We start from the raw sequence: 14368 nt of genomic DNA on the forward strand, positions 1-14368 counted from the left end.
ACATACTTGGTGGACCTTGGAACCACCAGGAATCCTCACAGGATCCTGCATGTTAACAGGATGAAACCCCACCAGGACAGGGCAGACATGACCATGCTAATGGTCACTGATGAAGGGAAGGAGGAGCAGGGTGAACCTCTGCCAGACCTCCTGTCCTCAAAGGCAAAAGATGGGTCAGTGGAGGGAGTGGTACTCTCTCCCAAATTGACAGATCAGCAACAAAAAGACTGTAAGCAAGTTTTGGGACAGTTTGCTAGTCTGTCCTCCCTGACCCCAGGACTCACCAATTGGTGTGTCCATGATGTTGACACTGGTGACAGCTTGCCTGTCAAGAACAAGCTGTACAGGCTGTCTGACCAGGTCAAGGCCAACATCAAAGCTGAAGTGGCTAAGATGTTGGACCTCAAGGTAATTGAGCCCTCTGATAGTCCTTGGTCCAGTCCAGTGGTACTGGTGCCCAAAGCTAATCCCCAAGGTGGGAAGAAAGAATTGAGATTCTGTGTGGACTACAGAGGTCTAAACGCAGTCACTAGGACTGATGCTCACCCCATACCTAGAGCTGATGAGCTCATTGACAGGTTGGGGGCTGCCAAATTCCTGAGCACATTTGATCTGACCTCAGGATATTGGCAGATTGCCTTAAGTCCAAGAGCTAAGGAGAGGTCAGCATTTTCCACACCAGAGGGCCACTTTCAGTTCAAGGTGATGCCCTTTGGCATGAAAAATGCTCCTGCCACCTTCCAATGGTTGGTGAACAGAGTCCTATCTGGGTTGGAATCTTTCAGTGCAGCTTATCTGGATGATATAGCTGTATTTAGTTCCACCTGGAGGGACCACCTGGTCCACCTGAAGGAAGTGCTTCAGGCCCTGCTTCAAGCAGGCCTGACTATCAAGGCAAGCAAGTGCCAGATAGGGCAAAGCTCTGTTGTGTACCTGGGCCACCTTGTTGGTGGAGGCCATGTACAACCTCTCCAGCCCAAGATCCAGACTATTCTGGATTGGGAGGCTCCTAAAACCCAGACTCAGGTCAGGGCCTTTCTTGGCCTGACTGGGTACTACAGGAGGTTTGTTCAGAATTGTGGGACCATAGTGGCCCCTCTGACTGAGCTTACCTCCAAGAAACAGCCCAAGAAGGTCATTTGGACCCCAGAGTGTCAGAAAGCTTTTGACACCCTAAAGCAGGCTATGTGTTCAGCACCAGTGTTACTGGCCCCTGACTATAGCAAGGAGTTTGTAGTACAAACAGATGCTTCAGAGGAAGGGATTGGGGCAGTGTTAGCACAAGTTAATGAAGAGGGCCATGATCACCCAGTTGCCTTCATCAGCAGGCGACTACTCCCTAGAGAGAAAAAATGGAGTGCCATTGAGAGGGAGGCCTTTGCTGTGGTCTGGTCCCTGAAGAAGTTGAGGCCTTACTTGTTTGGCACTCACTTCCGTGTACAAACTGACCACAGACCTCTCAGATGGTTGATGCAGATGAGGGGGGAAAACCCAAAACTGTTAAGGTGGTCCATTCCCCTACAGGGGATGGACTTCACAGTGGAGCACAGACCTGGGACTGCCCATGCCAATGCAGATGGCCTTTCCAGGTTTTTCCACTTAGCTGATGAGGACTACCAGGGTTTAGGTTAGTACCCATCACCTTTCATCTGGGGGGGGCAGTGTAGGAAAGTCCTCCTTTTGTGCCTGATCACCCCCACTCTTTTTGGATAGGTACTGGTGGTTACTGACTCTTGGCTGTGCCCTGGGTACTGCTAACCAGTCCCAGGGCCTGTGCTCTGTGTAAAATGGATATGCAAATTAGGCTAATTATAATTGGCTAAGTTAACCTACCCATAAGTCCCTAGTATATGGTAGGGCATGTAGGTTTAGGGACCACAGCATAGGTGGTGCACACCTAGGTGCACTGCTGAGGTGCCCAGTGTCATTTTAAAAGCAAGCCTGCCTTGCTGGCTGCTTTTAAATTAAAGTTATATGCAAATTCGACTTTGGAATTAAAGGTACTTCCAAAGTCTTAAACTACCTTATTTTTACATATAAGTCACCCCTAAGGTGTGCCCTATGTGCCCCTAGGGCTGGGTGCCATGTAACTATAAGCAGGGACTTTATAAAAATAGATTTATAAGCCCTGGTGAGGTAAAAACAGCCAAATTTGTTTTTCCCTCATTGAAGTAAATGGCCTTCATAGGCTAAAATGGGCAGACTTTATTTTAAATTTTAAAGTCTCCTTAAATGTTACATACCAAGAATTTGGTATCAAATTAATTGTTGTAATAAATCCCACAACTTCCAGTTGTTGGATTTAATATAACTTGTTCAGGTAAAAAGTTTAGACTTTACCTAAAAAGTTGCCAATTTCAGCTTTGTATTGTTTTTGCTGCTGTGTTCTGATTGGCCAGCCTGCAGCAGCTTCTGCCAGGCTGCCTTGATGAGGTGTGAAGTGGCCTGGCTTCACACAAAGGAATGTGCTTGGGGGAGAGAATCTCCCCTCAGCAGATGGTGAGGCAGGAAGGGGGAGGGCTGCCAAACTGGTCTTCAAAGGCAGAGAAGGACATCTGGAGCACCCAGCAAGACCCCTACATCCTGCAACCCCAGCCAATTAGGTGCCCCCTTGATTAGATTAGGAGAGGGCAGGAGAGGGGTGTGTTTATGATTTTTAGCCACACCAGTGGGTGGGCTCAGCCAGATGTAACCTCCGAAAATCAGATTCATCCATGTTGGATTTTTAGAGACTGTTGCCTTCTGGGATGGATTTTTGCCACACTTCCCAGGAAGTGGTCATCACAGGGGGACGACCCTGTCCCTGATTGGAGAACCAGGGCCCCCCTGCTTTTCACCCAGGAGCAAGGATAAAACTGGCAGACCTGCCCCCACACCTCAGATCCCCACCAAATTTCAAGAAGAAAGAACTTAAGGAGAAGAAGGACTGCCCTGCTGGACCCCTGGCCTGCACCTGGACCCTGCACTCAGAAGGACTGCACCAGCTGCACACTTGGGTTTCACCACAAGAAGGACTTTGCCTGGCTTCAACTGGTTCAAGGAGGGACTCCCTGTTTGCTACAGGTGAAAAATTGCTATCCAGAGTCCCCTGCACCAACTCCTGAAAAAGTGACCAGCTGACTACAGTCCAGTGGCCAAAAAGGAGTTTGCGCCAGGTGCATTCTGGGAGTTGAAGTCCGCACCCCCCAAGGACCATCACAGAACTTCTGGACCCTTGGGTGAGCTGTGGACCCCAAAAGAACCTTAAAAGAACATCTGGGTGAAGCCCCAGAAGTTTGGAGAAGATTTGACAAATTTTGTAAAAAAGCTCCAGAGAGGGACCGACCCACCGCGGAAATTCTAGCCGGCTTGCCTCAACCGCGACCCGGCCTGACTTCGTGGTTCGTCCCGGTAAAGAAAAACATCCGAAAAAGAGACTAAGTCCGAACGTAAAAAGTTGACCGGGACCTCCCAGCCATGGTATTCGAGAAGGGCTCCACGGACGTCGGATCAAGATCCAGGTTTACCCCGGTCGAAGGATTTTCATCTCGAAAAAACGACTAAGTCCGAAGGTAAAAGTCTCCACCGAGGAAACCGACATCGCGTATCCGGACAAGGGCTCCAGGAGGTCGGATTCAACTGGCAGGTTCGTCCCGGTGAAGAAAAACTTCAAAATAAAGACTAAGTCAGAAGGTAACTTTTTAACCGAGGCCTCCCGCGACTTGTAGCCGAGCAGGGCTCCATCGCGGTCGGCCTGAAACTTTGACTTTGCCCCGGTCCTGGTGCAACCAGATGACCCGATTGACGCTTTTTGTTTCTAAGCGCTAGAAAAATAATAATTCTTTAAAAATTCATATCTCCGGTTCCCCTGAACCGATTTTAATCGTTTTTGTGTCATTTTAAAGATAAAAATATAAACTATTTTTATAAATTGGTTTTGGATTTTTAAACTGTTTCCTGTGTTTTATTTAATTACTGTTTTGTGATATTTGAATGCTTTACACACTGTCTCCTAAGTTAAGCCTTGACGCTCGTTGCCAAGCTACCAAGGGTTGAGCTGGGATTAATTTACTGAGACCTAACTGTACCTAGGTGGAGGTTAGTGGCTTGTTGCTAGGTGTAGGTACCTACCTGCCCTTACTAATAACCCATTTTCCAACATTTTTGGTGGCAGCGGTGGGATCCTGTACTTGTGTTCAGTATCACGTTACAGTTTTAAGTAAAACAAATTAAAAATCCTTTAAATTGTCTTAGTGCAAAAATGTTTTTTTTTTTTAATTTTTAATTATTTTTTTTTATTATTAATTATTAATTTGGATTAATTTCAATTATTGAATTTTTGTAATTTTTCTAAATTCTTGTTTCCAATTTTTGCAAAAAGTTTTTGTTGACACAAAACTAGGGAACCATGGAGCTTGATCTGGCTAGCCTACCCACACTGACAGTAGTCCAGCTTAGGGGGTTGTGCATTGAAAGAGGGTTGCCTGCAACCACAGATCTCAGGAAGCAAATCCTGATTAAATCCCTGACAGCATGGGCTGAGGCCCAAGAGGTAGAGACAGAGGAAGCTCCAGAGGAGGAAGAAAAAGGGGAAGATGCTAACTCTAACCACTCAGGGGAGGGAAGGCATCTGAGCCTAAGTGAGGAAGAGGAAGAACGGTCCTCAGTAGATACAGTCACTAGGGGCAGACCCAAAGCTAGTGGTAGGAAGGGGGTCCCTTCAGGAGGAGAGAACCCATCCATCAGAGAAAGAGAGCTGGAGGCCCAGCTAGCATACATAGCTTTGGAAGCAGAGAAGCTGGCCCTAGAAAAGAAAAAGTGGGCAAGCAAAGAGAAAAGAGATGGTGGCAGCGATAAAGAGGCTGAGGTGTCCCTGGGTGGGGGTTTTGCCCCCAGATTACCCAAAGGGGTGGTTCCTGCCTATGTAGAAGGGGATGACATAGATAAGTGGCTGGGGGCCTTTGAGAGGGCCCTCCAGATGAGGAAAGTCAAGCCTCAGTACTGGGGTTCACTTCTTTGGGAGTTAGTTCCCAACTCTGGGAGGGATAGGCTCCTAACCATGAGTGGGGAGGATGCAGACTCATACCCCAGTATGAAGAGTTGCTTGACTAAAAAGTTTGGTCTGACCCCAGAGCAGTATAGGCTCAAGTTTAGGGACACCCAAAAGACAAGCACCCAGTCCTGGGTGGACTTTGTGGACATTTCAGTAAAGGCACTGGAGGGCTGGATGCAGGGCAACAGGGTAAGTACCTTTGAGGGGCTGTACAATTTGATTATGAGGGAGCACCTTCTAACTAATTGTGTCCAAGAGAGGCTCCGCCAGTATCTAGTAGACTCTAGGTTGACCAACCCCAGAGAGCTGGGGGAGGCAGCAGATGACTGGTTAAGAACTAGGGTTAACCAGAAACCCCCAGGGGGTGATCAGAAAAAGGGAGGACATGGTTCTTTTCAGGGGAAGAACCAGGGGAAAGATGATAAAAAACCCAAAGAGTCCTCACAAGAGTCCCCAAAAACTTCTCAGGGAGGGGGAGCCCCGAGCCAATTCACTTTTAAAGGGAAAGGGTATCAGGGAAAGAATTATGATCCTGCTAAAGCAGGAAGGTTTCAGGAGCTTGCTAAGGCCGGCAAGTGTTTTGATTGTCATCAACCTGGACATAAAAGAGGAGATGCTATCTGCTCCAAGAAGCCCCCCACTGGTGGGCAATCCCAGGGGATTGCTAGTGTAGGGTTGGGGGTGGAAGTTGGCCCAGGGGTGGAATCAGGGTACACTGAAGTCACCTTAGTATCCGTGGGTGGGGTGGACATTGCAACTATGGCCACCTTACCTCCCATCATGGAGAGGTATAGGCAGAGGCCTAAAGTCAATGGGACTGAAGTGGAAGCTCTGAGAGATACAGGAGCCAGTGTGACAATGGTCACAGAAAAGCTGGTTTCTCCAGAGCAGGTCTTACCTGGTGTCTTCCACCAGGTGACTTATGCAGATAGCAGAACCAAACTCCATCCCATGGCTATGGTGAGTCTGGAATGGGGAGGTGTGACTGGCCCTAAAAAGGTAGCTGTAGCTCCTGCCCTCCCAGTAGAATGTCTGCTGGGAAATGATCTTGAAGCATCTGAATGGTCAGAAGTGGAGAGAAGGGTCCATGCACAGATGCTGGACCTCCCTGAATGGGTGTGTGCTGTGACCAGGTCACAGGCAGCACAACAGGGAAATGCTGGACACTTGGACCCTGGAACAATGGGCCAAGCCTCCAAGAAAAAGAGAAAGGGCACTGGGTCTGGATTGCCAGCCCCAACAAGTACAGAGGGTCAGGAAGAATCCAACCCTGAGGGGGAGGATCTGAACTCTGAGGGAGGGACACTTTCTCTACAAACTATGCCTGACTTGGCAGAACTGCAAGGGGCAGGTGGGCCCACCAGAGAAGATTTGTGCCAGGGACAAAGAGAGTGTCCCACTCTTGAGGGCCTGAGGCAGACTGCTGCCAGGCAAGAACAAGGGGATACCAGTGGGTCCCACAAGGTTTACTGGGAGGATGGAGTTCTCTACACTGAGGCAAGGGCCCTCAAACCAGGGGCTACTAGGAGAGTAGTGGTCCCCCAGAAGTATAGAGAATTCCTCCTTACCTTAAGCCATGATATCCCCTTAGCTGGTCATTTGGGACAGACCAAGACCTGGAACAGGCTGGTCAACCATTTGTATTGGCCCCAAATGTCAGAAAAAGTAAGGGAGTTTTGCAGCTCCTGTGTCACCTGTCAAGTCAGTGGCAAGACAGGAGGCAAACCAAAGGCTCCCCTGATACCACTGCCAGTGGTTGGGACTCCCTTTGAGCGGGTGGGGATTGACATTGTTGGTCCCCTAGACCCACCAACTGCTTCAGGTAACAGGTACATTGTGGTGGTAGTGGACCATGCCACCAGGTACCCTGAGGCAATACCCCTCCGGACAGTCACTGCTCCCACAGTGGCTAGGGCCCTACTTGGTGTGTTCACCAGAGTGGGATTCCCAAAGGAGGTGGTCTCAGATAGGGGCACAAACTTTATGTCAGCCTATCTGAAAGCCATGTGGGATGAGTGTGGTGTTACTTATAAGTTCACCACCCCCTACCACCCACAGACCAATGGTCTTGTGGAAAGATTTAATAAGACCCTGAAGGGCATGATCATGGGTTTGTCTGACAAACTCAGGAGGAGATGGGATGTCCTCCTCCCATGCCTGCTGTTTGCCTGCAGAGAGGTGCCACAGAAGGGGGTTGGATTCAGCCCCTTTGAGTTACTGTTTGGGCACCCTGTAAGAGGCCCATTGTGCTTGGTGAGAGAGTCTTGGGAAAAGCCTCTCAAAGAATCCAAGGAGAATGTGCTAGATTATGTACTGGGCCTGCGGTCACGCATGGCTGAGTATATGAAGAAGGCAAGCAGAAACCTGGAGGCCAGCCAGGAGCTCATGAAGCTCTGGCATGATCAAAAGGCTACCCTGCCTGAGTATCACCCAGGACAGCTGGTGTGGGTTTTGGAGCCCATGGCTCCTAGGGCACTACAGGCCAAATGGACTGGGCCCTATCCAATTCTGGAGAAAAAAGGTGAGGTCACATACTTGGTGGACCTTGGAACCCCCAGGAATCCTCACAGGATCCTGCATGTTAACAGGATGAAACCCCACCAGGACAGGGCAGACATGACCATGCTAATGGTCACTGATGAAGGGAAGGAGGAGGAGGGTGAACCTCTGCCAGACCTCCTGTCCTCAAAGGCAAAAGATGGGTCAGTGGAGGGAGTGGTACTCTCTCCCAAATTGACAGATCAGCAACAAAAAGACTGTAAGCAAGTTTTGGGACAGTTTGCTAGTCTGTTCTCCCTGACCCCAGGACTCACCAATTGGTGTGTCCATGATGTTGACACTGGTGACAGCTTGCCTGTCAAGAACAAGCTGTACAGGCTGTCTGACCAGGTCATGGCCAACATCAAAGCTGAAGTGGCTAAGATGTTGGACCTCAAGGTAATTGAGCCCTCTGATAGTCCTTGGTCCAGTCCAGTGGTACTGGTGCCCAAAGCTAATCCCCAAGGTGGGAAGAAAGAATTGAGATTCTGTGTGGACTACAGAGGTCTAAACGCAGTCACTAGGACTGATGCTCACCCCATACCTAGAGCTGATGAGCTCATTGACAGGTTGGGGGCTGCCAAATTCCTGAGCACATTTGATCTGACCTCAGGATATTGGCAGATTGCCTTAAGTCCAAGAGCTAAGGAGAGGTCAGCATTTTCCACACCAGAGGGCCACTTTCAGTTCAAGGTGATGCCCTTTGGCATGAAAAATGCTCCTGCCACCTTCCAACGGTTGGTGAACAGAGTCCCATCTGGGTTGGAATCTTTCAGTGCAGCTTATCTGGATGATATAGCTGTATTTAGTTCCACCTGGAGGGACCACCTGGTCCACCTGAAGGAAGTGCTTCAGGCCCTGCTTCAAGCAGGCCTGACTATCAAGGCAAGCAAGTGCCAGATAGGGCAAAGCTCTGTTGTGTACCTGGGCCACCTTGTTGGTGGAGGCCATGTACAACCTCTCCAGCCCAAGATCCAGACTATTCTGGATTGGGAGGCTCCTAAAACCCAGACTCAGGTCAGGGCCTTTCTTGGCCTGACTGGGTACTACAGGAGGTTTGTTCAGAAATTTGGGACCATAGTGGCCCCTCTGACTGAGCTTACCTCCAAGAAACAGCCCAAGAAGGTCATTTGGACCCCAGAGTGTCAGAAAGCTTTTGACACCCTAAAGCAGGCTATGTGTTCAGCACCAGTGTTACTGGCCCCTGACTATAGCAAGGAGTTTGTAGTACAAACAGATGCTTCAGAGGAAGGGATTGGGGCAGTGTTAGCACAAGTTAATGAAGAGGGCCATGATCACCCAGTTGCCTTCATCAGCAGGCGACTACTCCCTAGAGAGAAAAAATGGAGTGCCATTGAGAGGGAGGCCTTTGCTGTGGTCTGGTCCCTGAAGAAGTTGAGGCCTTACTTGTTTGGCACTCACTTCCGTGTACAAACTGACCACAGACCTCTCATATGGTTGATGCAGATGAGAGGGGAAAACCCAAAACTGTTAAGGTGGTCCATTTCCCTACAGGGGATGGACTTCACAGTGGAGCACAGACCTGGGACTGCCCATGCCAATGCAGATGGCCTTTCCAGGTTTTTCCACTTAGCTGATGAGGACTACCAGGGTTTAGGTTAGTACCCATCACCTTTCATCTGGGGGGGGGCAGTGTAGGAAAGTCCTCCTTTTTTGCCTGATCACCCCCACTCTTTTTGGATAGGTACTGGTGGTTACTGACTCTTGGCTGTGCCCTGGGTACTGCTAACCAGTCCCAGGGCCTGTGCTCTGTGTAAAATGGATATGCAAATTAAGCTAATTATAATTGGCTAAGTTAACCTACCCATAAGTCCCTAGTATATGGTAGGGCATGTAGGTTTAGGGACCACAGCATAGGTGGTGCACACCTAGGTGCACTGCTGAGGTGCCCAGTGTCATTTTAAAAGCAAGCCTGCCTTGCTGGCTGCTTTTAAATTAAAGTTATATGCAAATTCGACTTTGGAATTAAAGGTACTTCCAAAGTCTTAAACTACCTTATTTTTACATATAAGTCACCCCTAAGGTGTGCCCTATGTGCCCCTAGGGCTGGGTGCCATGTAACTATAAGCAGGGACTTTATAAAAATAGATTTATAAGCCCTGGTGAGGTAAAAACAGCCAAATTTGTTTTTCCCTCATTGAAGTAAATGGCCTTCATAGGCTAAAATGGGCAGACTTTATTTTAAATTTTAAAGTCTCCTTAAATGTTACATACCAAGAATTTGGTATCAAATTAATTGTTGTAATAAATCCCACAACTTCCAGTTGTTGGATTTAATATAACTTGTTCAGGTAAAAAGTTTAGACTTTACCTAAAAAGTTGCCAATTTCAGCTCTGTATTGTTTTTGCTGCTGTGCTCTGATTGGCCAGTCTGCAGCAGCTTCTGCCAGGCTGCCTTGATGAGGTGTGAAGTGGCCTGGCTTCACACAAAGGAATGTGTTTGGGGGAGAGAATCTCCCCTCAGCAGATGGTGAGGCAGGAAGGGGGAGGGCTGCCAAACTGGTCTTCAAAGGCAGAGAAGGACATCTGGAGCACCCAGCAAGACCCCCACATCCTGCAACCCCAGCCAATTAGGTGCCCCCTTGATTAGATTAGGAGAGGGCAGGAGAGGGGTGTGTTTATGATTTTTAGCCACACCAGTGGGTGGGCTCAGCCAGATGTAACCTCCGAAAATCAGATTCATCCATGTTGGATTTTTAGAGACTGTTGCCTTCTGGGATGGATTTTTGCCACACTTCCCAGGAAGTGGTCATCACAGGGGGACGACCCTGTCCCTGATTGGAGAACCAGGGCCCCCCTGCTTTTCACCCAGGAGCAAGGATAAAACTGGCAGACCTGCCCCCACACCTCAGATCCCCACCAAATTTCAAGAAGAAAGAACTTAAGGAGAAGAAGGACTGCCCTGCTGGACCCCTGGCCTGCACCTGGACCCTGCACTCAGAAGGACTGCACCAGCTGCACACTTGGGCTTCACCACAAGAAGGACTTTGCCTGGCTTCAACTGGTTCAACGAGGGACTCCCTGTTTGCTACAGGTGAAAAATTGCTATCCAGAGTCCCCTGCACCAACTCCTGAAAAAGTGACCAGCTGACCACAGTCCAGTGGCCAAAAAGGAGTTTGCACCAGGTGCATTCTGGGAGTTGAAGTCCGCACCCCCCAAGGACCATCACAGAACTTCTGGACCCTTGGGGTGAGCTGTGGACCCCAAAAGAACCTTAAAAGAACATCTAGGTGAAGCCCCAGAAGTTTGGAGAAGATTTGACAAATTTTGTAAAAAAGCTCCAGAGAGGGACCGACCCACCGTGGAAATTCTAGCCGGCTTGCCTCAACCGCGACCCGGCCTGACTTCGTGGTTCGTCCCGGTAAAGAAAAACATCCGAAAAAGAGACTAAGTCCGAACGTAAAAAGTTGACCGGGACCTCCCAGCCATCGTATCCGAGAAGGGCTCCACGGACGTCGGATCAAGATCCAGGTTTACCCCGGTCGAAGGATTTTCATCTCGAAAAAACGACTAAGTCCGAAGGTAAAAGTCTCCACCGAGGAAACCGACATCGCGTATCCGGACAAGGGCTCCAGGAGGTCGGATTCAACTGGCAGGTTCGTCCCGGTGAAGAAAAACTTCAAAATAAAGACTAAGTCAGAAGGTAACTTTTTAACCGAGGCCTCCCGCGACTTGTAGCCGAGCAGGGCTCCATCGCGGTCGGCCTGAAACTTTGACTTTGCCCCGGTCCTGGTGCAACCAGATGACCCGATTGACGCTTTTTGTTTCTAAGCGCTAGAAAAATAATAATTCTTTAAAAATTCATATCTCCGGTTCCCCTGAACCGATTTTAAACGTTTTTGTGTCATTTTAAAGATAAAAATATAAACTATGTTTATAAATTGGTTTTGGATTTTTAAACTGTTTCCTGTGTTTTCTTTAATTACTGTTTTGTGATATTTGAATGCTTTACACACTGTCTCCTAAGTTAAGCCTTGACGCTTGTTGCCAAGCTACCAAGGGTTGAGCTGGGATTAATTTACTGAGACCTAACTGTACCTAGGTGGAGGTTAGTGGCTTGTTGCTAGGTGTAGGTACCTACCTGCCCTTACTAATAACCCATTTTCCAACATTTTTGATGGCAGCGGTGGGATCCTGTACTTGTGTTCAGTATCACGTTACAGTTTTAAGTAAAACAAATTAAAAATCCTTTAAATTGTTTTAGTGCAAAAAAATTTCTTTTTTTTTAATTTTTAATTTTTATTTTTTTTAATTAATTATTAATTTGGATTAATTTCAATTATTGAATTTTTGTAATTTTTCTAATTTCTTGTTTCCAATTTTTGCAAAAAGTTTTTGTTGACACAAAACTAGGGAACCATGGAGCTTGATCTGGCTAGCCTACCCACACTGACAGTAGTCCAGCTTAGGGGGTTGTGCATTGAAAGAGGGTTGCCTGCAACCACAGATCTCAGGAAGCAAATCCTGATTAAATCCCTGACAGCATGGGCTGAGGCCCAAGAGGTAGAGACAGAGGAAGCTCCAGAGGAGGAAGAAAAAGGGGAAGATGCTAACTCTAACCACTCAGGGGAGGGAAGGCATCTGAGCCTAAGTGAGGAAGAGGAAGAACGGTCCTCAGTAGATACAGTCACTAGGGGCAGACCCAAAGCTAGTGGTAGGAAGGGGGTCCCTTCAGGAGGAGAGAACCCATCCATCAGAGAAAGAGAGCTAGAGGCCCAGCTAGCATACATAGCTTTGGAAGCAGAGAAGCTGGCCCTAGAAAAGAAAAAGTGGGCAAGCAAAGAGAAAAGAGATGGTGGCAGCGATAAAGAGGCTGAGGTGTCCCTGGGTGGGGGTTTTGCCCCCAGATTACCCAAAGGGGTGGTTCCTGCCTATGTAGAAGGGGATGACATAGATAAGTGGCTGTGGGCCTTTGAGAGGGCCCTCCAGATGAGGAAAGTCAAGCCTCAGTACTGGGGTTCACTTCTTTGGGAGTTAGTTCCCAACTATGGGAGGGATAGGCTCCTAACCATGAGTGGGGAGGATGCAGACTCATACCCCAGTATGAAGAGTTGCTTGACTAAAAAGTTTGGTCTGACCCCAGAGCAGTATAGGCTCAAGTTTAGGGACACCCAAAAGACAAGCACCCAGTCCTGGGTGGACTTTGTGGACATTTCAGTAAAGGCACTGGAGGGCTGGATACAGGGCAACAGGGTAAGTACCTTTGAGGGGCTGTACAATTTGATTATGAGGGAGCACCTTCTAACTAATTGTGTCCAAGAGAGGCTCCGCCAGTATCTAGTAGACTCTAGGTTGACCAACCCCAGAGAGCTGGGGGAGGCAGCAGATGACTGGTTAAGAACTAGGGTTAACCAGAAACCCCCAAGGGGTGATCAGAAAAAGGGAGGACATGGTTCTTCTCAGGGGAAGAACCAGGGGAAAGATGATAAAAAACCCAAAGAGTCCTCACAAGAGTCCCCAAAAACTTCTCAGGGAGGGGGAGCCCCGAGCCAATTCACTTTTGAAGGGAAAGGGTATCAGGGAAAGAATTATGATCCTGCTAAACCAGGAAGGTTTCAGGAGCTTGCTAAGGCCGGCAAGTGTTTTGATTGTCATCAACCTAGACATAAAAGAGGAGATGCTATCTGCTCCAAGAAGCCCCCCACTGGTGGGCAATCCCAGGGGATTGCTAGTGTAGGGTTGGGGGTGGAAGTTGGCCCAGGGGTGGAATCAGGGTACACTGAAGTCACCTTAGTATCCGTGGGTGGGGTGGACATTGCAACTATGGCCACGTTACCTCCCATCATGGAGAGGTATAGGCAGAGGCCTAAAGTCAATGGGACTGAAGTGGAAGCTGTGAGAGATACAGGAGCCAGTGTGACAATGGTCACAGAAAAGCTGGTTTCTCCAGAGCAGGTCTTACCTGGTGTCTTCCACCAGGTGACTTATGCAGATAGCAGAACCAAACTCCATCCCATGGCTATGGTGAGTCTGGAATGGGGAGGTGTGACTGGCCCTAAAAAGGTAGCTGTAGCTCCTGCCCTCCCAGTAGAATGTCTGCTGGGAAATGATCTTGAAGCATCTGAATGGTCAGAAGTGGAGAGAAGGGTCCATGCACAGATGCTGGACCTCCCTGAATGGGTGTGTGCTGTGACCAGGTCACAGGCAGCACAACAGAGAAATGCTGGACACTTGGACCCTGGAACAATGGGCCAAGCCTCCAAGAAAAAGAGAAAGGGCACTGGGTCTGGATTGCCAGCCCCAACAAGTACAGAGGGTCAGGAAGAATCCAAACCTGAGGGGGAGGATCTGAACTTTGAGGGAGGGACACTTTCCCTGCAAACTATGCCTGACTTGGCAGAACTGCAAGGGGCAGGTGGGCCCACCAGAGAAGATTTGTGCCAGGGACAAAGAGAGTGTCCCACTCTTGAGGGCCTGAGGCAGACTGCTGCCAGGCAAGAACAAGGGGATACCAGTGGGTCCCACAAGGTTTACTGGGAGGATGGAGTTCTCTACACTGAGGCAAGGGCCCTCAAACCAGGGGCTACTAGGAGAGTAGTGGTCCCCCAGAAGTATAGAGAATTCCTCCTTACCTTAAGCCATGATATCCCCTTAGCTGGTCATTTGGGACAGACCAAGACCTGGAACAGGCTGGTCAACCATTTTTATTGGCCCCAAATGTCAGAAAAAGTCAGGGAGTTTTGCAGCTCCTGTGTCACCTGTCAAGCCAGTGGCAAGACAGGAGGCAAACCAAAGGCTCCCCTGATACCACTGCCAGTGGTTGGGACTCCCTTTGA

Source organism: Pleurodeles waltl, chromosome 2_2 (assembly GCF_031143425.1).
Source record: "Pleurodeles waltl isolate 20211129_DDA chromosome 2_2, aPleWal1.hap1.20221129, whole genome shotgun sequence".
Classification (NCBI taxonomy): domain Eukaryota; kingdom Metazoa; phylum Chordata; class Amphibia; order Caudata; family Salamandridae; genus Pleurodeles; species Pleurodeles waltl.